The 27,789-nt window shown below is 42.0% G+C and overlaps 1 protein-coding gene across 4 annotated transcripts in view; it reads left to right on the forward strand.

The window, feature by feature from the left end:
• LOC148016052 (chromophore lyase CRL, chloroplastic-like) overlaps positions 1-27,789 on the forward strand; it is a 110,608-nt gene that overhangs the window by 59,539 nt on the left and 23,280 nt on the right. The gene's annotated exons all lie outside the window — the stretch shown is intronic.

A 27,789-nucleotide genomic window follows, 5' to 3' on the forward strand; every position in this document is an offset into this window, starting at 1 on the left:
GTGTCCTCTTAGGGAGTGAATAGTGGATGACTAGGGCTGTGTCAAAGTGGTGTATACTAAAAGGCTCTCACTATTGAAGATCAATTGGAGGTGGGCCTTTGAGATGTGTCACCTTGTGGCTATTAATAGTCTCCCACACCTCTGATTGCAATGTAGTAGGCTCGAGTACCGATTAGTTGGGTCGAGCATCTAGGCTCATAATTGTACACAAGCCAACATCGATGATGGATATTGTGTCATGTGTCTTTGCCTTGTGGAGTAGGTAATGCCCTTGGCCAATTGGCCACTAGAAAAAAAGCAACATAGGTGACACACTTGAGGCTTAGCTTGACTCGATGGAGGATCTTGGAGGCTCTTTTTTGCAGCCTTGTAAGACCATAGACAGTGCTTTGGGGTCTCTAGGTGTTGCTATGTGCAAACACTGGCAAACCTCAACGTGTTGCATTTGAATGAACCAATTGCCAATTGCTAGACCTCTTTATGCCACAAGCCATAAAACTATGAGACCTTCCTTGGCCGCTAGCTATCTCCTAGACATCTCAAGGAAATGTACTTAAGAGGGTTTGTGGTGCTTTGCTCTGCTCAATGCCTCGTACATGAGGGTGCCCCATCCATATCATCTTGAATCAACATGCGCTCGTGGATTTGTGCTATGCTGGCGAAGAAACTCATTGCATTTTGTGACATTGGTGAGGTAGACCAACTCCACTATCTTGGATCCTAATCTAGCTTATCCAAGGCTTGCTCCTCCCATGTCCATAGTTGCCACTTTTTGATTAGAGAAATGTAAGACATGGACTAGGGACGGGGAACAAGGATGGGAATGGTGATGAAGATACCAAGCCTAACGATTGAGGGTGGGGGGATGGGGACGATATTAGAAAAATATGAAAAATCTGTAATTTTTAATCATTGTTCTTAGAATTCATATATATTACTAAAGACAAGACATAATACACAAGTATAGAACATTTTGTTAGGTTAAAGCTTATTTGCTTGCATGAATACACATACTCATTGTGAACAATGAACAACAAGAGGAGAGAGTGTTGGAATGAACATTTTGTTAGGTTAAAGCTCATTAGCTTGCATAAATACACATACTCATTGTGAACAATGAACAACAAGAGGAGAGTGTTGGAATGTCACATCTACTAATGTGAGAATGAAATGAAAATTGCTAAGGTACTTAAGTGTCACACCCAAAGTGGGTGTTCACATGGGTAAAAAACCCTTCTCCAACTAGAAGGTAAAAGTGCTTGTGGATAAGGAGCATTCACACTAGAACAACAAAGGAACATGATAAGTGTAACAAACCCCCTTGGAGTGAATGATGTGAATGCATACATGGAATGGTAGATCAATTTTCAAATGGTAATAAGCCTAAAGCCTCGTGGAAGGCTTTTAAGTTTTCTCTCAAAAGAGCTTTAGTAAATAAATTTGCCAAATTGTCTTGTGTAGGTGTTAGAACTTAGGAGTGGGTGCAGCGATGGAAGTGTAGAAGACTACTGCAATAGACTGCGTCCTTGATATTGCTTGAGTATGAGACATCTTTGCATTTACAGGGGAGGTTTTCGTCTCATTATGGAGGATCAAGTGAGGCTTTTGTAGCTTCAGAGAGGGGTGGCAAGATAAAGAAGTTGAAGGCCTAGTGTTATCATTGTGGTAAGAAGAGCCACTTGTGGAAGGATTGTAAGTATTTTACAGCCTCACAGAAGGAGAAGGAGAAGAAGAAGCAGGAGGATGCGGACTCCTTCGACGAGCCATCCTTTTCCTTAGATTTTGATTCGGATCCTCTAGCCAAGGAGAAGTCCAAGGTGCGGTAGGGATCCGCTTCTTCAGATTGAGGGAAGGGCTTGGCTGCCCCTTCCTCTGCTACTTTCTAGTCAAGGTAATGCGGTCATCCCTCACGACTTTTTAATGCTAGAGAGGGAGTGTGAGAGGGTGGTGAGATCAGCGGAGCCTTATCTATATAGGTATAGAGGCGCACAAGTTCTAGAGAAGGACGTCCTTGATGCTCTGATCGAAGGCTTGGCAGGTTCAAAGCTTGGAGATGGGATTGATATCTAGGTTCATGATAAGCTGGCTTTTTGACAGAGAGCGGGATTAGCTTCTAGTCTTGTGCTCATATGAGAGGACACTTTGGTGGTGAAAGGTGGGGATCCATGGTCACATATGTTCAGAGGCATTTTCAATAGGATGGTCTTGTATGCTATTGTGAGACATCGATGATGGACACAGAGACATGCTATGGTTCTTCTCTATTTTTAGGAGTTTGTACAATCGACATCGACATTAGGTTCTCTCCGAGGCACCTTGGTGGTGGCTTGATCACCCACTGCTTGGGCATCCATGGTTCTATCCTAGTGGTTCTATTTTGTATGGGCATGTGTGAGTCTGTGCATGCCTGTCAGGGCTAGGCACATTATTATTATTTTAGGCATTATTGTTGTGATTTATCTGTGGCATTTGTCACATTTTATGCTAGTTGGCTAGCATTTAATGCTGGCAACCAGCTGCTATATTTTATCTATTTTGTGCCTATATTTAGTGGGGCTCCTCCTCCTCCTCTTTAGTCAGTCATCGACTCACTATTGTATGTGGTTGTCTTTTGTTTGGTGTATGGATTTTATTTCCTGAGCACATCTTTGAGTTCTCTTCCTTTGTGGTGTTCTTCTGTTTTCTTTCTCTTCTATCTTGTGTTCAATAGTTTATTTCAGCACTTGTCTATGCTTCCATTGTTGCACCACTTCTAACGCCATACAACTGCCACATCATTAGCATATTTGTGTTTTGCTGTTCAATATTCTTTTCTGCCCGCCATGTGTCACAGATTTGGCCATCATAGGTTGTGTTTGTTGCTGGCAGACACATTCAGAAGTTGCCTACTCATCTCAAGATCCATCCAAGTCAACACACTCTTTTGCTTATACTCTTTGCTGTAGTCATGAAGACATGGGAGTTCGGGGGTCGGTTTTCACCTTGCATAGTTGTATCTGTTCGTTCATTATTTAGATGAGAGAACTTTATGTCGATGTCGATCGTACTAGAACCTGAAACTAGAGAAGAATCATATCAGCTCTCTATGTCTGTCACATCAATGCCTTGTAGAAACATACATGACCATCTTGTCAACAATACCTTTGAGCATATGTGACCATGGATTCCTTGCCTTCAGCCAAATCGCCAAAGTGTCTCCTCATGTGAGCTTGGACTAGGAACTAATCCCATTCTCTGTTAAATAACAACCCATCATGTACCTAGATGTCAATCCGAGCTTCAGGATTTGAAAACTTGCCAGACTTCAATCATTGCAGAACAGAAGTCGCTCTCTGGATCCTTGTTCTTGTATACTTGTATAGATGAGGCTCACTTGGCCCATCATACCACCCTCTCACACTCCCTCTTTGGTACTAGAGAGTCGTGAGGGATGACTGCATTACATGTATCAGAAAGCAACAGGAGGAGAGGTAGCCAAGCCCTTTCCTTGGTTTGAAGAATATGACCTCTTCTATGCCCGAGCGAAAGATTCATGTCAGTGTCAGAGGGGGAGGATGACTCGATGGAGGAGTACGTATCTTGCTTTTTCTTCTTCCTCGAAAAGCTGCTAACTCCTTAGAATCCTTGCGCAAATGTCCCTTCTTGTCACAGTGATAGTAGTGGCCTTTGACTTCTTCTTCTTGTCACCCCTCGTTGAAGCTACAGATGCCTCATCTTGGCCACCATACTGGGATGGAAGCCTTCCCTGTAACTGCAATGATGTCTCATGCTCAAGGAGTCTTGAGGATATATGTGTAAAGCTCACTGGCATTGATGATATTTAGGCTTGCAAAGCATTGGCTACTCCATCGAGCTTTGGAGGGAGTTTATAGAGTATAGTCCCAACTAGTCTTTGGAAGTGTGGAGGTCATGTATCGAAGCTGATCTTGTACTTGTGTAATGCGAAGTAAGAGTGATTGGATAGTATCCTTTGGCTCGAACTTCATTGCTTGGAGTTGTCCATAGAGGGTAACTGCACGCATAGTTGAGCGAGGCTCATATAACATCTAAAGCTTCTCCCATACCATTGAAGTTGTCTTGTTGGAGGTGGCTGCTGCTAGAAACTCTTTAGAGATACTTCAGAGAAGAGCAGAATACGCATGGGCATCATTGGAATCCCATGTAAGCACAACTTTCTCATGGTTGTCCGGGTCCCAATCATCTAGAAGAGGACTGGGAGGCTGAGGACACTCAATAGCTCTAGAAACCACATACAATAATCGCTCTTGCACAAACCATGCTTTCATAACACCATTCCATGTTAAGTAATGAGGGCTGTGAAGTTTGTTTGATTTCAGCCTCTCTTTCCCTTTCTCCCACTGAAGGAAGCGCGATGAGTGCAGTCTTTTGTTGGAGATGATGTTGTCGGTAAGAGAAATAGCAAGAGGGCTGTTTTGCTCTATGTTATTAATGGTATATGCAATGCGTCTCAACAGTTAGAGAAGGGGAATGGAAGTTTTGGTCAATAGAATAACAGGGAGGAGCCATTTGGAGAGGATTGGAAGAGAAGATAAAGAATAGAGAGAGAGTACTGCCAAACACAACATAAACTCTACGGATGTCTAGTTCACATGTAGTGTACAAAGGAGTTGATCAGTAAAGGTGTCACGGGGATGTGAAATTTTGAGATGCTTTAATCTTGCTAGTAACATTTGATTAAGTTACTAATCAAATGTGCAAGGTTGTTTAGCACATGTGATGCACATGGCAGTTATTTCATGGGAACGGGCCAAGGACCCCGAGGATTCAGTGGGTGTTAAACGCAAAAGTTGTGTTAAGTTATGCCAACTGGGTTTTGGTGGTCAGTTGTGGTGCCAGGTAGGACCCTAGGACAATTGTTTGGCCATTAAGTGTCAGTGGTGACACTAGGGACTAGCGTTAATTAATTAATTAATGCTAGTCTAAGGGTCAAACAGAGGTTGGGAACCACTCCAAGTTACAAATGGCCCAATCAATTTCATTCCAGATGGGCATGTTTAATTTTGGGCAGGGTCAAAAGGGCTGAAATTAATTTTCAGAATTAATTAATTCTGAAAAATTAATTTAATTACTGAAAATGCATTAGGAAGGTTGCCACTTGGCAAAACTTTCCCATGCAACTAGGAAGAAGGCTGTTGGAGGGTGGTGAAAGCTGAATGGCAGCCATTCGGAGCTTGGTGGAGGGAGAGGAGGTAATTAGATTTGGTTCTGAGAGGCGATGACGACTGATCGCGTCCCGTGACAGGACTCGGGGCAGCAGGTTTTCTCTTCCGCCTCAAGAGAGGCGGCGGTAGGAGAGGAGGGCTCGCCAGCAGAGCAGAGCTGGTGTTTTACCCCCCTTTTGAAGCTGTTGGTGCCATTAGATTTGTCATCAGAGCTACGAATCAGAAGATACATTTCAGCTGATTTTCTCTCTTTCTACAGCATTCTCTCATCTCCTCCAGTCTATGCTCAAGTATTCTTAGCAATTTTCAACCATGGGTAGCAAAGTACAGCCAAATTCGGTGGACAGTAGAGAGTTTACTGCTGTAAACCCTAAATTACAGCAGTAATTAGGGTGTAGCAGCTACCTTGGGATCCGTGCCATCAGTCAAAGGCATTGTACACTGAAATCAGCACCGGAAATTCGTGGAATTGTGAGGATTTCAGATGCCAGCCCATCTATTGTGAATTTGGGGCAGCATTTGACCAGTTGGGGTTCCATTAGAGCAAGTCCTGGGTGAACATTAAGGGGCAATTTGCCCAAATGCTTTGCTGATTGTTGGAACAGGAAGGAGCTTTTGAATCAGCCAAGGAGATTGTGAAATCTCAGCTTGTAATTTATCCATCAGCAATTGAAATTAAAGAAATACCGAAAGGGGTGCCAGTTTTGGGGCCAACAGGGTGTCCACTGTCCAAGTTTATGAAGGTAAAGTGAGCATTTCAGTTTATGTTTATTTGCTAATTGCTGTAATTAAGTGCTTAATCAGGTTAAACCACCCTATCCGAGAAGGAAGGCCGGTTTCATGGTTCCATTGCCGGGATAATCACTCAATCTCTTGATTTGGTGAGCCCGAGGCTCCTGATTGCAAGCCAAAGCTTTGTGCTACTGCTGATTTTTGTGCTCAGCTGAGAAATTACAGCAACATGTCTTCATATAGTGAGATGGAATCAAGCAGCGATGATGCTTCTCAGTATGGACATTCTCATGGGAACGAAGGAAATGCAATGCCTAATCTTGGACAAGGCTCTCATGATGGACAACAAGCTGAAAATGTTGCTGTTGGGCAAGATGTAGGGCCTTCAAGCCGTCATGAGGTAGATGACCAACAAAGTGAAGAGGAATTTGATGACCAGTTCAAGAATCGGATGAGGACAGCAACAAATCTCTTTGCTGAATTGGCAAAGGATCCTTAGTTCACCCGATTTTTGAATGCTCCGAAGAAGGACAGCAAGGGCAAGAAGAAGAAGTCAACTTCTACACCTTCGGGACAGCAAGATGCACCGAAGGTAGTGCCAAATCCTTCACTTGAAGCTCCTAAAGAGGCCAATGAAGCTAAACAGTTGGTACCTATGGGGCAAGGAATGCAAATGCAAGGCCATTATAGAAGTGCCAATCCAATGGATTTTGGACAGCCGGGCATGCATGCTATGATGGGGCAGCTAGGATACTTTGGTGGTAGCACGGTTTTTCATGCAATGGTTGGCCAAGGGCCACATACGGGAATGCATGGCACAAATCCCTATGGTATGCAGCAGCCAATGCATGGTGTGCGAGGCCCATTGTTTTCGGGTATGGCTGGAAATGTGCAAAACCCTATGTATGGTAGCATTGGCTTGATGCCTGGGGCACAAAGTGAAATGTTTGGCAATGCATCTGCACCCCTGAATGCTTATGGGGCTCAAGGAATGACTACTGGTCATCCAAATGCTTCATTTGGGGTTGGTCATGATGTAAATACAGCAAATGCACCCTTTTTGGAGCAGCTAGTGTATGACAACTTGACTCCCAAAGGGGAAGCAAAAGACTATGATGAGGATGGAAAAGCAGTGAAGTTTGAGTCCTTCAGTGGTGCACAAGATAGACTGAAAGCTTTGACCTTCATTTAGCAGTTTGATGCAGCCTATTCAGGGGGAAACCTCACCAAATCCTCTAAGATTCGAAAGGCAGCCACTTTCTTGAAGGTGAATGCATTGTAGTGGTGGTCCACGCTCTTGATGCAAGGTAGAGCACCGTCAACATGGGTACAATTCAAGCAAATGTTTGCATTGAATTGGTTGACTAGTACCTTTGAGGTGGACATCATGACAGCTTGGAACAAGCTTGATGCTAAGGAATGCAAGAATTTAGAGCAATATAATAAGAAGTTTTGGGATGCATTGCTGCCCGTCACTTCTTATCGTGCCGTACCCCCTTCATGAGCAAGTGGAAAAATATGTATGTGGGCTGCCCAAAGGAATCAGGGATTTTTGCATAAAATCCACCGTGTCTAGCATGTCTCAGCTCATAGAGACTGCTGCTACAGCCGATGCTTTGCTGCGTGGAAAGGATTCCGACTTCCAAGAGAGCGGGGAGAAGCCGAATAAAAAGTTGTTTAAGACTAAGCAAAGGGGCATATCTGAAAACCAGCCTGAAAAGAGGTCAAAACAGCAAAGAAAGGGCTCGAAAACATTGGCACAACATAGGGAATTGATGGCTGCAAATAAATGCTTTATTTGTGAACAGGAGGGTCATATTGCAAAGAACTGTCCCAATGGGCAGCAAGTTGCAAAATTAGAAATCAAGGAGATCCTAAGGCTAAAAGGCCCAAAACATCAGTGGGATTGGTGCCCGATGTTGTTAGTGATCAGCCCAATGATGGTGCTATTGAGTTGTGCAGAGCATGGGGCAAAATTAGGAATCAGCATGCATTGATCTTCTTTGATAATGGTGCACAGGCCAACTTCATCTCTATTGACATGGCCGCCCGTCTAGGCATCAAAGAGGATGAGATGGGAGCCATGGGGGAAGTTGGAATGGCATGTAAGGGTCATGCAGAACCTGTCACACCACTCATTGGAAAGCTTCGGTTGCACATACAGGGATATGTGGATAGCGAAGATTTTTACCAGTGATTGATTCATATGCAAAAGAGATCACTATTCAACATAAGGGAAAGATACTCACACTTGATGTAAAGTTGAAAGGGGAATCTGTTCTTGTTGTATCTGCAGCTGCAATATCTAAAGTAATGAAAAATCATCTTTCAGCGTATTTAGTTTTTGCTAAGGATAAGGATGATAGTGAGAATGCTGGGAATATATCTAAATTAGAAAAGGATCGCATGTCATTTCTAAAAATGTATGCTGATTGCTTCTCTCAGTCACTTCCAGGGCAGCTACCACCTAAAAGACCCGAAGATCATGGCATAGACCTTATCCGTGGAAGTAGCCCTCCTAATAAACCACCCTATAGAGTTAGTGCAGCCCAACAGGAGATTATGAGTCAGGTAAATGAGCTGTTAGAAAAAGGGCTGATTCAGCCCAACTCGTCTCCTTTCTGTTCTCCAGTGCTTTTGCTGCAGAAAAAGGATGGTTCATGGCGTATGTGCATTGACTATCGTGCTTTGAACAAGATCATGATAAAGAACCGCTTTCCGATCCCTCGGATCGATGATGTTATGGATAGATTGCAAGGGGCAGCAATATTTAGCCGTATAGATTTGAAAAGTGGGTATCATCAGATACGCATTAGAGCGGAGGATGTGCCTAAGACAGCTTTTAGGACATCTTTTGGGTTATATGAATTTCTTGTTATGCCTTTTGCTCTTTTAATCGGATGATGGATCACATCTTTCGACCACATAGAGCATTTGTGGGTACTTTCTTTGATGACATGATTGTCTATTCAAAGAATGGAACTGAGCATAGAAAGCACTTGGACATTGTAAACGCCCCGAACAACGTAGTATGCTTAACAATTATGATATTCGCTTGTTTTCGAGATTTAATATAAAAGAGAATGAACACTTAAAGCTGAAAATGAAAATTACTCACAAAATTACAGCCATGAAAATGTAAAAGTAATGGAGACAAGATTGAGGGTTGAAGATGGGCAAACCTCCCCCCTCCCCTCCCCCCCCCCCGAAGGAATGTATTTCTGCTCAACCCAAGTCCCTTAGGGAAGAGCTCAGTTACAATCAACCTGAGAGTGAGGAGAAGTAATTCTCACTCTCACAAGATCATGCAAAGATGTACAAGCACACATGCATTATCTATTATGCAATGATAAGAACTGATTTCTTTACAGTATGAGAGAAGAAAGAGGGGAAATCAGCCTTTCTCCATCGTTGATCAGTAGTACATGGATAGGGCTTGCTTCTTGTTGCGAAAATGGAAGAAAGAGCTCAAGAAGGAGGTGCTGTAATGAATTTGCAGGCTTGCTGTCCTATAAAACAGCAGTGATAGAAGAGGAATATGGAGGAATTTGATAATGGAGAAGTGGGGGATGATGATGGGGATGGATGGGGCCAGTTTCTGGCTATCTGTGGGTGCTGTACGTGAGTTTACAGCAAAGAAAAATGATGCTGAATGAAGAAAAACGAGCTCTTATTTATAGGAGGGGGAAGAGCTAGTACAAAAGGGGAAAGTGGAGTAGCACAAGACAAGTGTCCAGCCACATGTCATGAGATGTGACAAGTGGTGGGATACTTGGAAACTTGTGTGACAAGTGTCTTGACACTTGTCTCTTCTCTATGGCCTTTCTTTTTGGGCTGAATACTGTCAAGAATAGAAACAACCAAATTTAGTAAGCATAGTCAGAATACAGAATTTACTATTTTTAGAACGACATCCCTATTTTTTAGGACTAGCATTTTTAGGCTAATTCGAGGCTCCTAAAATTTAGGGACCTCCTAAAATTTAGGGACCCCCCCAATATGGGTGTCATATGAAAGCTTTTTCCGTGTACATCGCAAAAACGGTATCAGAATCTTCATGTGACTTTCCTATGCAAAGAAATGTGCAGTTCAAGCTTTCAGTCCACACATGCACATTGTACAAGCATTTCATGATCATGCCATCTTGTTGATTGTAACTGTTTGTTCTGGCGGATCTAGCCCACACTTCAAGGCATCAATCCTTTCTGTGTGCGAGTCTAACCTTGATATGCGCGAGTTCTAGTCACAGGCGCCCAATCGGGCCATATAGGTAGAAGTGTGAACTATCTTTTCTCTAACCCACCACGTGGGTCCACCATAACCTGTGACCACTCATCAGTGGCCAGCTCTAATGCACTTTTCTTTATATCTAATTAGTGCAAAGGAAACAAATTTTTAATAAATCATTATATAGACAAATTAGAAAAAAAGGATACAAATTCTGTTTCTATAGAGTTGTGACAGACATTGTTTTCAATGAGCTACGTAAGCATAGGCTGGTTATCAATGACAAGAAGAGTGAATTCTTTTTGCATGAAATTCACTTCTTGGGACATATTGTATCGGTTGATGGTATTTGTATGAACCCTGCTAAGGTTAAAGCAATACGTTCATGGCCAGCTTTGAAGAATGTTCATGAGATCTGCAGCTTCTTGGGTTTATGTTCTTACTATAGGAAGTATGTACGCGGGTTTGCTGAAATTGCATCTCCATTGCATGCTTTGCAAATGAAAGATGTGCCATTTAGATGGATAGCAGTGGAAATTTCAGCATTTGAAAAGTTCAAGGAAAAGATGACTTCAAATCTTATGCTTGTGTTGCCTGATCTAAGGAAGTCATTTGTGGTTCAGTGTGATGCATGTGGTAACAGCATTGGAGTTGTCCTTATGCAAGATGGCTGAGTTGTGGCTTATGAGAGCCGAATTCTCCACGGTGCAAAGAGGAATTTACAGGTTTATGAGAAAGAGCTCTTGGCTGTAATTCATGCACTGTTTACGTGGAAACATTATTTGTTGGGGCTGATTTTATAGTGCAGACAGACTATCAGACTTTGAGGTACTTTCTGACGCAAACAAAGTTGTCAGAGAAGCATATGAGATGGGCAAAATTTCTCTCTATGTTTTATTTTCAAATTGTACACATTGATGGTAAAAAGAATGTTGTGGCTGATGCACTGTCATGTAAGCCACAAATTTCAGCCGTCACTATGGTTTATCACATTGAGTTGGATGCCATGAAAGAGCAATATGCTGCTGATTCGGACTTTGCTAATGTTTATGATCAGCTTTTCAATGGCTAAAGGCATGAGCATTTTATGCTAAGAGGTGGATTTCTGTTGATGCATGGACAACTGTGTGTCACAAAGCAGTTGGGGCCTAGAGTGATCATTGAAAGTCATGCTCCTCCGTATGCAGGACACTGAGGTATTGATGCCATAGTCAAGGCAGTGGAGCATTTCTTTTATTGGCCAGCTTTGAGGCATGATGTAGAGCAGTTTGTTAGGGCATGCATCATATGTCAAAAGGTAAAGCATGACAGGCGAAAGATACCGGGCTTGTTGCAGCCCTTGCCTATTCCAGATAGGCCTTGGCAGAGCATTGCTATGGACTTTATCTTTGAGCTTTCTAGGACACCTATAGGGAATGATGGAATATGGACTATTATTTGCAGGTTTAGCAAACAAGCCCATTTCATTCCGGTGAGGAAGAAGATAAATGCTGATCATATGGCACGATTATTTATGCAGCACATTTTGAAGTATCATGGTATGCCTGAGTCGATCATCAGTGATCGAGACTCTCGGATGACCAGTCTATTTTGGAAGGGGTTGCTTGAAAATATGGGTACCACGCTGAAATTCTCATCATCCTTCCATCCGCAGACAGATGGTCAGTTTGAGGAAGCAAATTCCACAGTGTTGGATCTTTTGAGGTGCTATGTTTCAGACCACAAGACATAGTGGGAGCAGTATTTGCCATTGGTTGAGTTTGCATACAATAATACGGTGCATAGTTCCACTGTCAAGGCTCCATTTGAGGTGGTTGAGGGTGGCAAGAAGGTTCCACCTATTTTGCACACTAAGGATAAGATCTTTGAGGCTGATCGCTTTGTGGAAAGCTTGGATGCAGCCTATGCAAAGATAAAGTATGCACTTCAGAGATCACAGGACAAGCAAAAGCAGGCAGCTGATCACCATAGACGTGCTTTGCAGTTTGCAGAGGGCGATTATGTACTGCTGCATTTCGAAAAGGCAAGGCTGAAAAAGATGAAGGGAAGAGAGAGGTTGTATCCGAAGTTAAGCATGAGATACTATGGGCTCTTTCAAGTGTTGGAAAAGGTGAGCGATGTTGCATATTGGCTGAAATTACCTCCATATTGGTGGATACACAATGCCTTTCATGTCAGTTTGTTGAGACCTTTTCGTGGTGATGTGCCAAAAGACGTATCTGCTGAAATTCAGCTAGAGGTTGAGGAACTAGATGAGATTTTGGTATCCGAGCAGATTTTGGTACATAAGGAAAGGAAGGTCAGAGGTAAAGTTTCCAGAAGATATTTGGTGAAGTTTCAAAATTATTCACCAATGGATGTAAAATGGATGGAAGAGGATGACTTGGCAGACCATCCTTAGTTGTTGCAACTTTATCTCGATGCCTTTCAGTTAGAGCCGACTTTGGATCGGGCTTACTCAGGTTCAGCAGAGCGGGCGTCCGGAGTATTGCCTGATGCTCAAGGGGGAGGTAGCACTTCCACTCCACCAATTTTGGACAGCTCTTGTATGTAGTGGATCTCGGATGTATTCAGCATGCATCCAAGGTACTGTGCTGATAGTATGTCTGCCATGAGGTCACTACTCAGTGTACTAGTCACTGTGAGATACATGTATATGAGTATGGTTGTCACCGCGGCTCTGAGCCTATACTTATGCATGAGTTTTTGAACTAGTTTGGCATGAGTTTCTGCCTCAATTTTGAGATTAATTTCTGATTAGTTTCAGCTCAGTTTTTGATCAGTTTGAGAACCGTTTATGATCACTTTGGGATCAGTTTTGCATCAGTTTTTGATCAGTTTTTTTTTACCATCAACTTGTGTTCAGTTTGGAGTCACATTTGCAACCATTTGTGATCAGTTCTCATATCAGTCCATGATCAGTTTATGATCAGGTCATGCTCAGTTTTTAATGGTTTACAGCTGATTCCATGGACAGCCGCATGTAAACGAATGTCATTGAAAGTTTCAGCCATGGTTTATGTTGAGAATATGCTTTACTGTGGTTTTGAAGTCAGAACGGTTGAGAAACATGAGTTATGGATGCATCCAATGGTTTCTAGCAACAGTTTTGGACTGTTTTTTAGTTTTCTATTATGTTTTGCTGGCTGGAAATTTTCAGTAAGTTTTGCGCATATGCAACGGTTTGACAACAGTGGCCAATGTTTTGGTGATTGTCATGCCAAATTGAAATTCCAGTGCAATATACTTTTGCTTTGGCCCAATTCAGTGCAATGGAGGACGATTGCAAGGTTTTCAAGGGCGAGGTCTGTCACGAGGATGTGAAATTTTGAGATGCTTTAATCTTGCTAGTAACATTTGATTAAGTTACTAATCAAATGTGCAAGGTTGTTTAGCACATGTGATGCACATGGCAGTTATTTCATGGGAACGGGCCAAGGACCCCGAGGATGTAGTGGGTGTTAAAGGCAAAAGTTGTGTTAAGTTATGCCAACTGGGTTTTGGTGGTCAGTTGGTGCCAGGTTGGACCCTAGGATAATTGTTTGGCCATTAAGTGTCAGTGGTGACACTAGGGACTAGCATTAATTAATTAATGCTAGTCTAAGGGTCAAACAGAGGTTGGGAACCACTCCAAGTTGCAAATGGCCTAGCCAATTTCATTCTAGATGGGCATGTTTAATTTTGGGCAGGGTCAAAAGGGCTGAAATTAATTTTCAGAATTAATTAATTCTGAAAAATTAATTTAATGACTGAAAATGCATTAGGAAGGTTGCCACTTGGCAAAACTTTCCCATGCAATTAGGGAGAAGGTTGTTGGAGGGTGGTGGAAGCTGAATGGCAGCCATTCGGAGCTTGGTGGAGGGAGAGGAGGTGATCAGATTTGGCTTTGAGAGGCGACGACGACTGATCGCGCGCCGCGACAGGACAGGGGGCAGCAGGTTTTCTCTTCCGCCTCAAGAGAGGCGGCGGTAGGAGAGGAGGGCTTGCCAGCAGAGAAGCAGAGCTGGTGTTTTATCCCCCTTTTGAAGCTGTTGGTGCCATCAGATTTGTCATCAGAGCTTCGAATCAGAAGATACTATTCAGCTGATTTTCTCTCTTTCTACAGCATTCTCTCATCTCCTCCAGTCTATGCTCAAGTATTCTCAGCAATTTTCAACCATGGGTGGCAGAGTACATCCAAATTCGGTGGACAGCAGAGAGTTTATTGCTGTAAACCCTAAATAACAGCAGTAATAAGGGTTTAGCAGCCACCTTGGGACCCGTGCCATTAGTCAAAGGCATTGTACACTGAAATCAGCACCGGAAATTCGTGGAATTGTGAGGATTTCAGATGCCAGCCCATCTATTGTGAATTTGGGGCAGCATTTGACCAGTTAGGGTTCCATTAGAGCAAGTCCTGGGTGAAAATCAAGGGGCAATTTACCCGAATGCTTTGCTGATTATTGGAACAGCAAGGGGCTTTTGAATCAGCCAAGGAGATCGTGAAATCTCGGCTTGTAATTTATCCATCAGCAATTGAAATTAAAGAAATACCGAAAGGGGCGCCAGTTTTGGGGCCAATAGGGTGTCCACTGTCCAAGTTTATGAAGGTAAAGTGAGCATTTCAGTTTATGTTCATTTGCTAATTGCTGTAATTAAGTGCTTAATCAGGTTAAACCACCCTATCCGAGAAGGAAGGCTGGTTTCAAAACAACTGCACAATCTGAGATAATTGGGGTGAGAATAGTCAGAAAACATTGTTAGAAGGCTAAAAAACCTGTTGCCCAGCCTGCACAAGCATTGAATGCAGGAAATGCAGCAGCTGCAGGTCAAAATGCAGATAGAGAAGGGATGGAATTCAGTCGTCAGCATGAAATTAATGCAGAAAAAAACGCAGACAGCTGAGATGAAAATGCTGGTTACATGGGCAGAAAATCAGGCTGATTGGTAGTAGGGACAGGTTGCTTGGGCTGCAATAGATAGTAGGAGGCTAATCAGCAGCAAAACAGTGTGAGGGCAGTCTGTCCATAGCAGAAAATAACACCCAGAGGCCAAACATGGATGGCTGATACCATGTCAGAAGTAGGTGCAGCGATGGAAGCATATAAGACTGTTGTAATAGATTGCACAACATGAGAGAAAAGAGAAAATAGAAGAAAACAAAATAGCACTACAAAGGAAGAACTTAGAGATACGCTCGGGAAATGGAATCCATAGACCAAACACAAGATAGTCACGTAGAACAGTGAGTCACTGGCTGTGTGGGTACTAAGCATTGGCTCCCTCTCTCCAATAGGACATGCAGATTGAGGAGGAGGAAGCTGAATACATAAGCACAAAATAATGCCAATAAAATAATAGGTCGGCCAGCGTAAACATGCAGTCAGCCATCAATAAATGGTGCAAATCACTAGAATAATGACAATTAAAAAAAATCTAAATTAGGGCTACAATGCCCAACCCACAAATGTACATGCCAAGACTCACTCATGAGTTGACTAAACTACTAGCAGTAGGGACATAAACCAAGTTCATCTCCCTTGCATGGAGCCTCTCTTTGTCATAATGATAATGCACCTCAATGTGCTTAGTGTGAGTCTGAAACACTTGGTTCATCGTAATTGGCATGGCACTCTAATTGTCAATATAGATAGGGGTGGGTGACTGTTGTCCCACATTGAGATTAACCAAAAGGCATCTGAGCCATACATATTTCAATGTAGTTGCAAATGTTGTTTGTATTCAGATTCATAGTTGGATGTGGCCATTGTCATTGCTGCTTGCTCACCCAAGAGATGCATGAATCACCAAGCATGAAACAATTGCTACTAGTGGACACTCATGTGTCAAAACAACCATCCTAATCACATTCCATGAATGTATGCAAGCAAAGAGAATCACCTCTAGGGTAGAAGGGGTCCAATGACTGAGTGCCTTTAAGATAAAGAAAGACACGTTTTACTGCTAGCCAATGCTTAGGGCCAAGGCTGTGCATGAAGTGTACCATGAGAAACCCCAAACTGAATATTCGGTTGTGTATTACACAAGACAATATACATTCCATAGCTTGTTGATAGAGAGAAGCATTAAATGGATCTTGTGCATCCTGAAATATAAACTTGTGGCCTGTCTCACTTGGAGTAGAGATAGGCTTGTAGTCTTATGCTTGAAAATGTTGCAAAACAATGCCCCCCTCAACTATAGTAAATTGAATGCCAAGATAATAGTGAAAATGGCCAAGATTTGTAACATTAAATGTATGTTGCAATATGCATCTCATGGGGCCCAACCAAAATGAGATCATCCACATAAAGAATGAGAATCAAGAGATTATCTCCATTTTTGTAGATATAGTGCGCTATGAGTGTGTGAGTTATTAAAACCAAGATTAATCAAGTGAGCATGTAGTTTCTCATACCATGCCCTAGGTGCCTATTTCAAACCATAGAAGGCCTTATGCAATTGACACACCTTGCCCTTTGACTCTCTCTGGACAAAGGCAAGAGGTTTGAGTGACATAAACCTCATTATGTAAATCACCATTTAGAAAGGTAATTGTCACATGCAACTAATGCACATGACAACCAAAATGGGTAGCCAAAGCAATAACACTGTGAATGATAGTCATATGTGAAGTGGGTGCACTTGACTCATCATAGTCAATCCTATGCTATTGGGCATACCCTTTGGCAACAAGATGTGCCTTGTAACCATTAACACTAGCATCAAACTTGTATTTTAGTTTGTAAAACCACTTTGTGCCTATAGCATGCTTGCGAGGAGGCATGCCACATAACTCCCGTGCACCATTTTTATATATAGAATCTAAATTTGACTACATTGCTATCACCCAATACTAACTTTGAGAAGTATCATCAAATGATATGGGCTTTTCATTGCATGTGGTAGCAATAAGAGCCTATGCAACAAAATGACCTTGAGCATGTCTGTGGGCTGCTTGAGTTTTGCCCAGAGAGGAACAATGTGTTTATTGTCCTATAAAGTATGTAACAACCATCTAGAAATATGCTCAACCTATCAAATGGTAGCCCTTTCATTATGAACAACATTATCAATGATACCTTGATCAATTGGAGAGCATATCAATGAAAGCTAGATAGTTCAAATGCAGTCTTAAATCAACATCAAGATGATGATGGCAGAAGTGTGCTAAATGCACAAAACAACTAACATGAAAATAAAGAACATGTGTCGCAAGGTCAAATGACTACCGACAATTATCCAAGGAGTTAAATCACATGAATGTGGGGATTCTTGGGGATATACATCTACTTAATAAATCCATGGTAAAGATGATGGACAGTAGGTTTGATGAGTCTATTATTGTCATTAAAGGTTTGGGTAGTAAGATGCATGAACCTTAGCCTACTGATGAACCTATTTCACCCCACCCCCACATGATCCATTTCCAACTCCACAACTTAATGCCACTATTTTTGAGAAGGGAAAACCATTTAAAATTAAGGAAATGTTTTAGCCAAAGACCAAGACAAGGCCATAGTTCAGCCAAAGAAATGATTCTAAGCAAGAAGAGGACATTAGAGTTGAAGATGACTATCATGGGTGTGATCCATCCTACAAGTTTTTCACCCTCAACGTGCTACCCTACCAAGGAGAGTGGAAGTAAACCTTGAAGAAAGATATGATGAAGAAGGTATGAAACTAGCCAAGCTTGAAGCTCAATGGTGGCGACTATGGCGGTGGTGGCTCGTGGGCTGAGTGGGGGGACTGGGGTAGAGAAGTTATTGCCGTGATACTATTGTTAGGTCAATGCTCAACTTGCACGCACACACACTCATAGTGAATAGTGAACAAGAAGAGAGAAGAAAGTGTTGGAATATCACATCCACTAATGTGAAAATAGAATGAAAGTACAATCCCTAAGGTACTAAAGTACCATATTTGAAGTGGGTGTTCACACAAGAAAAAACCCTTGTCCAACTAGAAGGTAAAAAGTGCCAGTAGATAAGGGAGCGTTCACATCATAACAATAGAGGAACACGATATGTGTAACACGTTTTAACTTTAAAGATAATTAGATAAATTCGAACTCCAATAGGTCCTAGAAAGCTTGAAGGCTTGAGTTGAAGGAGTTTGAATGATATTTAACATGGCACTAATAATTGTAGATAAATGAGTCAATACTAATAAGTAAAGTAATACATAGTGAGTTAAAAGTTAGTAAACTGTAAAATGCATATGCCATAAATAGTGAACTAAGCTGCAAGTAATATGCCAAAAAGACTACAAGGCTACTAGTCTCAAGCATAAAGGTCTAAATGCAACTACAAGTGCGATTAAAGGTGACATTGTTGCATGGCCCAACAGTCCAACTATCATATGACATACATGATAACAAGCCTTAAGACCACAAGCTAAATCACTAAAAATCATCATGGTTTGAAGCTGCCTTAGTGGCTTTAGAAGTGCTAACCTCATGCATGAGTAGCATCAGGCGATGTGTCCCCTTGAGCATTAGTATGATTCTCCTTTTCTTGTTGCATCTCCTACTCTATGAAAGGACCATGCTTTGTAGTCATACTCTTCCATAACATCCAAATTTGCACTAACAAAGATCAAACTATTTACCTCTCCACATCAAGACGGTTTCTTTTCTTTGAAGCAATATGAGAGTATGTACTCCATAATTGGTCCAAACATAGGAGTGGATAGCCTAACTCAAAACGGTCAATGATTGCAGCTCAAGGTCATTAGAACCATAGTTCTCTAAAAAGTTGATATTCGATCTTTTGTCTAGTTTCCAAATTAAGTACTAAATGAGATGGTATCAATCTTCAAGCATCCATCACCTCTGTATCATTCTCTTGACCCCTTTTTTGAAAGTTAGGATCGACAACAAAAGTTGCTTTATGTATGGGTGAGCTGTTGTTCCATCTTTGCACATATACCTCATCACTATGTGCCAAGTCTTGTAACTTTTAATTTGGCCTATCCATGGCCTCGTATACCATGTCAATGCAAGGATTCATAGTTTTTTTTCATGCGTAGAATACTTGTTCGTTTATTTGTTGACGATGATGAGGTGAACTCATGTGAAGGAGCAATTGCCTCAAGATGCCACTACATTACCTGAATTTGCCTAGCACAAAGAAGTAAAAATGAACCATGTGCCAAAGTATTTCAGAAGCATCTTCTTTAAACTTAGAAAATCGATGGTGAAGGAATTTGTGATTTAAGACAAAGCTTTTGGCTTAGTGATGGACATAATCCATAAAAGGTTACCCATATCCTCCAGCAAGTTATTAAGCAATGTGCCATACAAAATGGGTCAATGATATGTGGATAATACCCTTGTATATTTTATTGTCTTGTTTGCAACCTCACCATTTGCAACAAAGCTGACAATGTTCTTTGAGCCAATAAGCTCAATGTTAGTAACCCACTTTGGTACAAGCACATTTGTGCTTTTTCCCCATCCAGATGAATCATGTGAAGATATGAAATGCATCCCCCCATGTGAGTAACTTCTTCTGCCCACCAAATCTGGCTGAGATCTGCTGAGAATGGGTGAGAAATGCTGAGGTTTTCAAAGAAATTATGGGAGAAGGTGAGAGAAAGCCAAGATGAGAGAGAAATCTGATTTTCTTCGCGAGAAAACCCTAAAATCTGCTTGTTGTCTGCTCCTGCTTGCATTTAGTGTAGTCACTTGCGGCTAGGCACCTCCAAAATGCTGTCATGTGATCAAGAATGCTGTTTCTTCCCCCCAGAAGGTGTCTTCTTGCTGTTTGCTATCTGCTGACACCCCCAAATGCATGTCTTCTATAGCAAATTGTTGTTCTCTGATCAGAAAATGGACTAGCAACTCCCTCCCTCCCTCTCTCTCCTAGGTTGTAAACTAACTAAATGAATGAGACTCCGCCCCTAAAAACGTTTTCTCAATTTGCATGGACATTTTTGCGAAGTGGCAACCTTCTAAACCCATTTTTCAACATTTTCTATCCATTTGATTAATTTTCAGAATTAACTCACCGTGAAAATTAATTTCAATCCATTTGACCGTGCCCAAAATTAAATGTGCCCATCCATAATTAAATTGGCTAGGCCTTTTGCAAATTGGAGTGGTCTCCAATCTCTGTTGATCCTTAGACTGGCATTAATTAATTAATTAATGCTAGTCCCTAGTGTCACCGCTGACAATTATTGGCCAAACAATTGTGCTAGGATCAAAATTGACACCAATTGACCTCTAGAGCCCACTTGGCATAACTTATCACAACTTTTGCCCTTGACACCAACTATATCCTTAGGGTCCTTAGCTTGTTACCATGAACTAACTGCCATGTGCATCGCATGTGCAACATGCTAAACAACCTTGCACATTTGATTAATAACTTAATCAAATGTTATTGGCAAGATTAAAGCATCTTTAAATTTCATGTCTACATGACAGAACCCCCTCTGAAATTGAAGGAATGGGATTCTCCTCATAAGAAGAAGAAAGAAGTGCCCCCCCATTTGAATCTCCCTTTGAGAGAGAGAGGAAATCAAGAAACTCATGGATTACGGCCTTCAGAACATCCAAAGATGAAGGAAATGCCATTAGTGGTGCTGAAGAAGTTATTTGGGGCTCCAATGGAACAGCCGCTAAACAACTCCCAGAGGTGGCCTCTCAAATCTGAGTAGAAAAGGAGGGAGGGGTATCACACAAAATCTCCTCGATGCTCGCATCAGAGTTGATGGCTGTGGAGCAGTACAAGGGATTTGAGGAAATAGATAGCTCCTAGGGAGCCATGGGTGGGCAATAGCCATTGTTTCTCAGTGGAGTGGACTACGGAGTTGAAGGAGTTGAATAGCCATTGTGTCTCGAAGGAGCAGACTAATGAGGAGACGGTACCCAACAACCACTGTCTCTTGGTGGAGTGGATTGCAAAATTGGTGGTTGGAAAAGCCACTACACCCAAAAATGGGTGGGAAAAATCTTTGTAGCGCATTGTGCCGATATCTAGGAGGGTTGATTTCCGCATGGGGTCTTAGAGCCTTTTTTTGATGGCGAGGACTTAGTGCACATCGGGTGTGTCTTATTGCCTGTGTTACAATTATTGTGTTTCTTCTAAGTTTTGGTGTGAACACTTTTTCACTAGCATTTTTTACATTCTAACTAGAGAAGGGTTTTTTCCTCGTGTGAACACCTGTTAGTGTGTGTGGTACTTAGCACCTCAGGGGTTGTACTTTCATAACATTCTCACATAGTGGATGTGACCTTTAGGCATTCTCTTCTCTCTTGCTATTCACTTGTTCATTCTGAGAGTGTGTGTGTGTGTGTCTGTGTGTGTGTTGCTAAACCGTAACCTAATAGTGGTATAAGAGCCATACCTCTTCTCAGTCGCCACTTTGCTTTGTTCCCTGCCATAGCTGCCATTGAGCCTTGAGCTTGGCTGCTCTCCTTCTCGGTTTGTGTGGCACCTTCGGCTCAAGCTTGGCTGCAAAGAATCTCTTGTTAGATAGGCCATCTCAGCCTGCTTATCACTCGACTAAAATCTCCTTCGTTTTGTATGCCGGTTGCAGCCACGTTACCTATTCGTGAAGTCGGCTGCCTGTTAAATCTTGCAGCAGCTGGATGTGACAGCTCCAAGCATGTCGCAGCCTGCCCATCACCATCTTTTGTCAGTCCGCTGCCCCTCGACAAGCCTTGACACCAACGTGCAGACCCGATAGCTGCACGCCTGTTGAAACACAGTCTGACAGCACTTGCCATTTCACACCTGCTACATTTAAGGCCTTGACAAGTTGCATGTCCACTGAAACTCAGACCGACAACACCTACCACTTCACACCTGCCGCATTTAAGGCCTTGACAGGCTGCACAAATCTGTTGCTTGATGCCGGAAAGTCATCAAACTAATTATTCTTCTCCAGCCTTACTCAACAGCAAGTCACATAAAATAGCTCCTGTTTGCACGCAGTGTCCCTAACAAGCACAAAATTTGGGGGGTTTTACAACAGATGTCAATTTTTCCCAAATTTCTTCAAGAATTTTGGGGCTTTTGGATGAAAATCCCAAATCTCACAATTTTTTTTGGGATTTTGCATTGAATGCTTAAAAATCGCTAAATTTTGCACCAAAATTTGGGGCTTTCCACATTTGAGCTGAAATTTCAGCAATTAAATTTAGGGCTTTTGTGAAATTTCCCAAAATTGACATTGAGGCTAATTACACCTTCAACATCAATATTCACACACATTGGAGCTCTTTTAGATGCAAATTCTTCTTCAACATCAATTTTATGAAAAATTGTAAGTTTTTGGCATTTTCTTTGCTTTATTTTTGTGTTGCCCTTACATTTGCACTTTCTATAGAGCAGGTCACAAAAAAAAAGAAGCAGCTAGAATTTGCAGCAAGCAATGCAAGGAAAAATGATTTGCTCAATATGTTTGGGGACTCAGACAAATTGGATAGCACTAATTATCCCATGTGGACATACATGATGAAGCATGTTCTCGTTGCCGAGCAACTTTGGGGTTATGTATGCGGTTCAGAAGTTAGACTTGCAGACCCGGCTACACAAAGTGCTACAAGTTCTTCTAGCTCATCCACTATCACCAATGGATCTTCTGCTCTAGCTCCTCTTGCACCTCCCATAATAGATTAGTTTAGATGGGATGGGCGTGATGCCCAAGCTCATGGTTTGATTGCACTTTTGTGCAAGAGACAGGTAATCCCGTGTATTCAGTCGTGTTGTACAACGGCCAAGGATGCTTGGGATAAGCTTGCTTCATTGTATCGGATGCACTATGAGGCTTGCATAGCCTATTCGTGTAAGTAGCTTGAGATGGAGCACATGGCAGAGAGTGATTTTGTGGATACATACGTTACATGTGTCAAGGACATCATGGAGCAACTTGCTAATATTGATGTAATAATTCCCAATGCCTCTCTTGTATCTAGGGTCTTGTCTGGTCTACTTGATCAGAGTTTTGCCACTACACTTCGTTTACTTGGAAAAGGAAATGCTAATGCATACATATTTGATGCGTTGGTATCAATATTGTTTCTAGAAGAGCAATCAAGGCTGAATCGCTCTAGCATAAGTATGGACAATCAAGCATTTGCAGCTAGCTATCAAAAAAAAGGGAAGTCATGGTAGGCCTCAAAGTCAAAGGGTAAAGGCAAAGCAACTTCTACATGCTCTTCAAGCACCAAGGATATTGGTGCTAAGAAAAGAGATGCAATTATTGCAAAAAAAAGAGGCATGTTACTGAAGAATGTAGAAAGAGGATGGCAAGTGAAAAGAAGAAATAATCAAGCATGAGTGTTGCTGGAAATTCAGCAAATGCGAAGGATGCAACCACACATTTGGCAAGCTTGGACATTGGTTAGTCTTAAGCTTTTGTTGTGCGTTGCTCATATGATCCTTCTTCGCATGAGCATGGTCTTTCAATTGCTGAAAATTGCAGCACATGGTATTTTGACAGTGGAGCTTCCAAGCACATAATGTCCTTTTGTGACTTGTTTGTATCATATGCAAATGTACAAAGGAGGGGATCCATTGTATGTGCAAACAATGGTTTGCATGCAATCCAAGGGATTGGTCAAATTCCCATTATTGTAGTGGATGGGAAGACTATCATGCTTAAAAATGTCTTATATGTGCAAGCATAAAGAAAAAATTGCTTTTAGTTTCAGCCGTTGCATGTGCTAGTTTGGTGGTTAAATTCCACATGGATGGATGCAATGTCTATGATTGTAGTGATGGGGATGCCCTCGTCATTGGTGCATTGTACAATGGACTCTATCAGCTTGATCTATGTGAGAGAAGAGCATCAGAGGGTACCTTACAGGTTGATGCCACCATTGTGGATGAAACTACATTATGGCATGCTCAGTTTGGTTATCTTAATTATGGCAGCTTGCTTCACCTAAAAGAAGAAAAAATATGGTGCTTGTTCTTCCTTTGTTAAAAGCACCTATTCAAAATATATGTGAAAGTTGTGTACTTGGCAAAATGCATCGTGCTTCGTTTCCCAAAGGTGGATCTATGCGTTCTGATTAGAAATTACAGCTTATGCATAGTGATGTTTGTGGACCCATGCATGCCAAATCCATCAAAGGATACTTGCCCTTTGTTACCTTCATTGATGTTGTTGGGCGTATGCTTTGAGGCACAAATCAAGAGTATTCGCATGCTTTAAAACCTTCGTGGCCTTGGCTGAAAATGGTAGTGGATGCAAGCTCATTACACTATGTACCGATTGAGGGGGGAAGGGGGGGGGGGGTATATGTCACGAGAGTTCAACTCCTTTTTGGTTGAACAGGGCATTATACATTAGTTTATTATGCCTTACACATCTCAACAAAAATGTGGCTTTTGATGGAAATGGCACATTGTATGCTGTCACACAATAAGATGCTCCCAAACTTTTGGCTTGATGCTATCATGTGTGCAGTGTATGTGTTGAGTCCCAATCCAACTAAAGCATTGGCTGAATGCACGTCTTATGAGGTTGGAATGGCCGGATACTAGTGGTGTCACATATTATGTCTTTGGTTGTTTGGTATACGCTTTGGTGCCACAACCACGAAGTCATAAACAGCAAGACAAGGTTGTCAAATGCTTTTTTATTGGTTATAGTGTAGAAAGTAAAGGGTACAGCTTGTACCAACCCTCCACCAACAAGATTTTTGTTAGTAGAAATGTGATATTCGTTAAACATGCTGGTTAGTTCTTCATTGTGAGATGGAGAGAGGATTGAAGTTCAGCTTAGAGTGTAGCAGACAGTGTGGAGAGTGAAGCACGACACCCAATGCAATAGACTGAAAGAGTGTAATTTGAAAGTACAAAGTACAACCCTTAAACCTTAGGGTTGTGGGGGTTGTTCACACCCGAACACGATACGTGCCCGTAAGTGTGTGACATAAGCACATACGAAATAAGACAATAAGTCTAGGGGAAAAAACCTTTGGTAGCGAGAGTAAAAAGTGCCCTAGTGTCCTATTGATCACTGACACTCCTCTGTGAGTGTAGGCGTAAGTGAAAACCCAACAAACCCCCTTGCCACCAAAGGAGATTAAACTTAAAGCATTGCAAAATGCTTCAAATTTGTTACGAGGAAGAGCTTTGGTGAAGATGTCTGCCACATTATTGATGGTAGGACAATAGACAAGGCTGATATCACTTGCATGTAGTCTCTCTCTGACAAAGTGATAATGTATCTCAATGTGTTTTGTACGTACATGAAACACTGGGTTCCGTGCCATTGTAATGGCACTTTGACTGCTAGTGAACAAAGGAGTAGGCTTCGTAACAGATACATCTAGATCAGCTAGCAAGCGTCTAATCCATACGTATTTAATTGTGGTAGTGAAAGCTACCTTGTATTCAACTTTACATGATGATGTGGCAATAGTGGATTGTTTCTTGCTAAGCCAAGATATACAAGATGAGCCAAGAAAGAAACAATTGCCACTAGTGGAGTGACGTGAATCATAATCACCAGCCCAATCAGAATCACTGTAAGCATGTAACTGCAGTGGTTCCCCTTTGGCATAAAGCAAGCTAAGAGATCTAGTACTTGCAAGTAACGAAAGATACGCTTAACAACTTGCCAATGTGACATGCATGGCTGATGCAACCCATTGGTGTACAAACTGGCTTGCAATCCTGTAAGCCAAACTTTTCAAGAAGTTTACCAATGTATCTTGATTGTGATAAACCAATACCTTCAGCATCATGTATGAACTTAATGCCCAAGTAATAATGCAAAGACCCCAAGTTTGACGTTTCAAAAGTTTGCTGCAAATTTTGTTTGAACCCTGAAATCTGATGAGCTTGTGTCCCTGTAAGCAAAAGATCATCAACATATAGACAAATGATCAGCATGGATCCCCTCTCTTTACATACATAAAGAGTAGACTCAGATGAGCTACTCTTTATATACATGTAAAGAGGGGGGATCAGCATGGATCCCCCCTCTTTACATACATAAAAAGGCATCTATCATTGCATACCAAGCTCTAGGAGCTTGTTTCAAACCATATGAAACCTTTTTCAGCTTGCAAACCAAGTGTTCGGATCCCTCAATTGCAAAACCAATGGGCTGCTGTACGTATACTTCCTCATGAACTTCCCCATACAAAAATGCAGTTTTAATATCCAATTGATGCACAGTCCATCCATAATGGGCAGCCAAAGCAACCATAGACTTGATGGTCATCATTCAGAAGGTAGGAGCAAATGTCTCCTCATAGTCAATGCCTTTCTTCTGTGCATAGCCTTTAGCTACAAGCCTTGCCTTATATTTGTCAATGGATCCATCTGCATTCCGTTTCAGCTTATAGACTCATTTTGTTCCAATGGTTTTCTTTCCAAAGGGCAAAGACACTAAATCCCATGTTTGATTCTTAGCGATAGAATCCAATTCAACTTACATTGCTGCCATCCAATGCACACTTTGTTGTGCATCCTCAAAACATTCACGCTCCTCATCATCAAGTGTGCTTGCTACCATAACAAACTCCATGGTATGTGCAGTATCATGCATATGAGCTTGCTTTCTAGTACGACCAGCCATGGGTGCATCCAGATGACTTATCTTTTATATTCTGTAAATACCATCTAGGCATTTGTCTTGCCTCCTGACTGTGCATAAGCTCTTACTGAATTTCAGTTTCAGCACTTTGCTGATTATTCAGATCAGCCAATGGTTGATTTTCTGCATTTTCTAATGGAGCAATTGATTGAACATTGAGTTCACTTGTTGAAACTCCAGCTGAATCGTGTTGGGATAAAGGCCCGGTTTAAACCCCCCGTGTATAGTGCACGTACATTGTACATGTAAATGCACCCTTTATGTGCGCTAAGTATAAATACATTTTATTCTTTGTGTACCAACACATTGTTTGTACACTCTTATCGAATTGTACTTTCACTTGGCTCACACTCTCTCTAGCAGCCACACTCTCGCTCAGTCCTGCTCGACTTCCATCTCTCTCAACTGTGCTCTTCGCTCAACAACTGGTATCAGAACTTAAGGTTCTGTGCACACTTTCCAACGTCTTTCCAGTCGACAGGCACATCTAACAGGTGATACGTAGTCAACAAGTGAAAAAGACCAGTAACCGAGCAAAAAACTGCTCGCGGCAACCAAGCGAGACTAGTCCAGTTGCCGACGGTACTAGTTGACAGGTCGCAACCAGGCGGCAGACACACATGGGGACCAACATGGAGGCGGCACGTGGAGATTAGGTGCGCGGCTGGGCAGCGGGGTCTAGCGGACACGAACCAAGCGATAGAAGCGGTGATAGGTCGACGAGTAGCGGGCAGTTGACTAGGTGCACACGGCGAATGGGCCGTCAGACGTAACGGGGCAGGGTCAATAGACCCTCCCCCCCTCTCTTTCAAATCTCTTTTGAATCCCTTCCCTTTGATGGGGATTCACGCGTTGAAGCACGGGTCACAAATCTGTGCGAATCTGACCCAAGAAATTTGGGGCTTTTTCTGGTTTTGATCTTGTCCATGCTTGTCAGCACCATTCAGGTCAGAAATTGTAGACATTGCATGTGGTGACCTCAATTAAATTAGGGATTTTGCCAAATTTGTCAGAATTTCACTCTTTTGAGTAAAATTTATTGACATTGGATCCCATAAATTTGGGGCTTTTTATGTATTTGCAAAGTTTTGCGCAACTG

Source organism: Lygodium microphyllum, chromosome 23 (genome assembly GCF_053477565.2).
Source record: "Lygodium microphyllum isolate KBCC chromosome 23, Lygodium_microphyllum_v1.1.10, whole genome shotgun sequence".
Taxonomy (NCBI): Eukaryota; Viridiplantae; Streptophyta; class Polypodiopsida; order Schizaeales; family Lygodiaceae; genus Lygodium; species Lygodium microphyllum.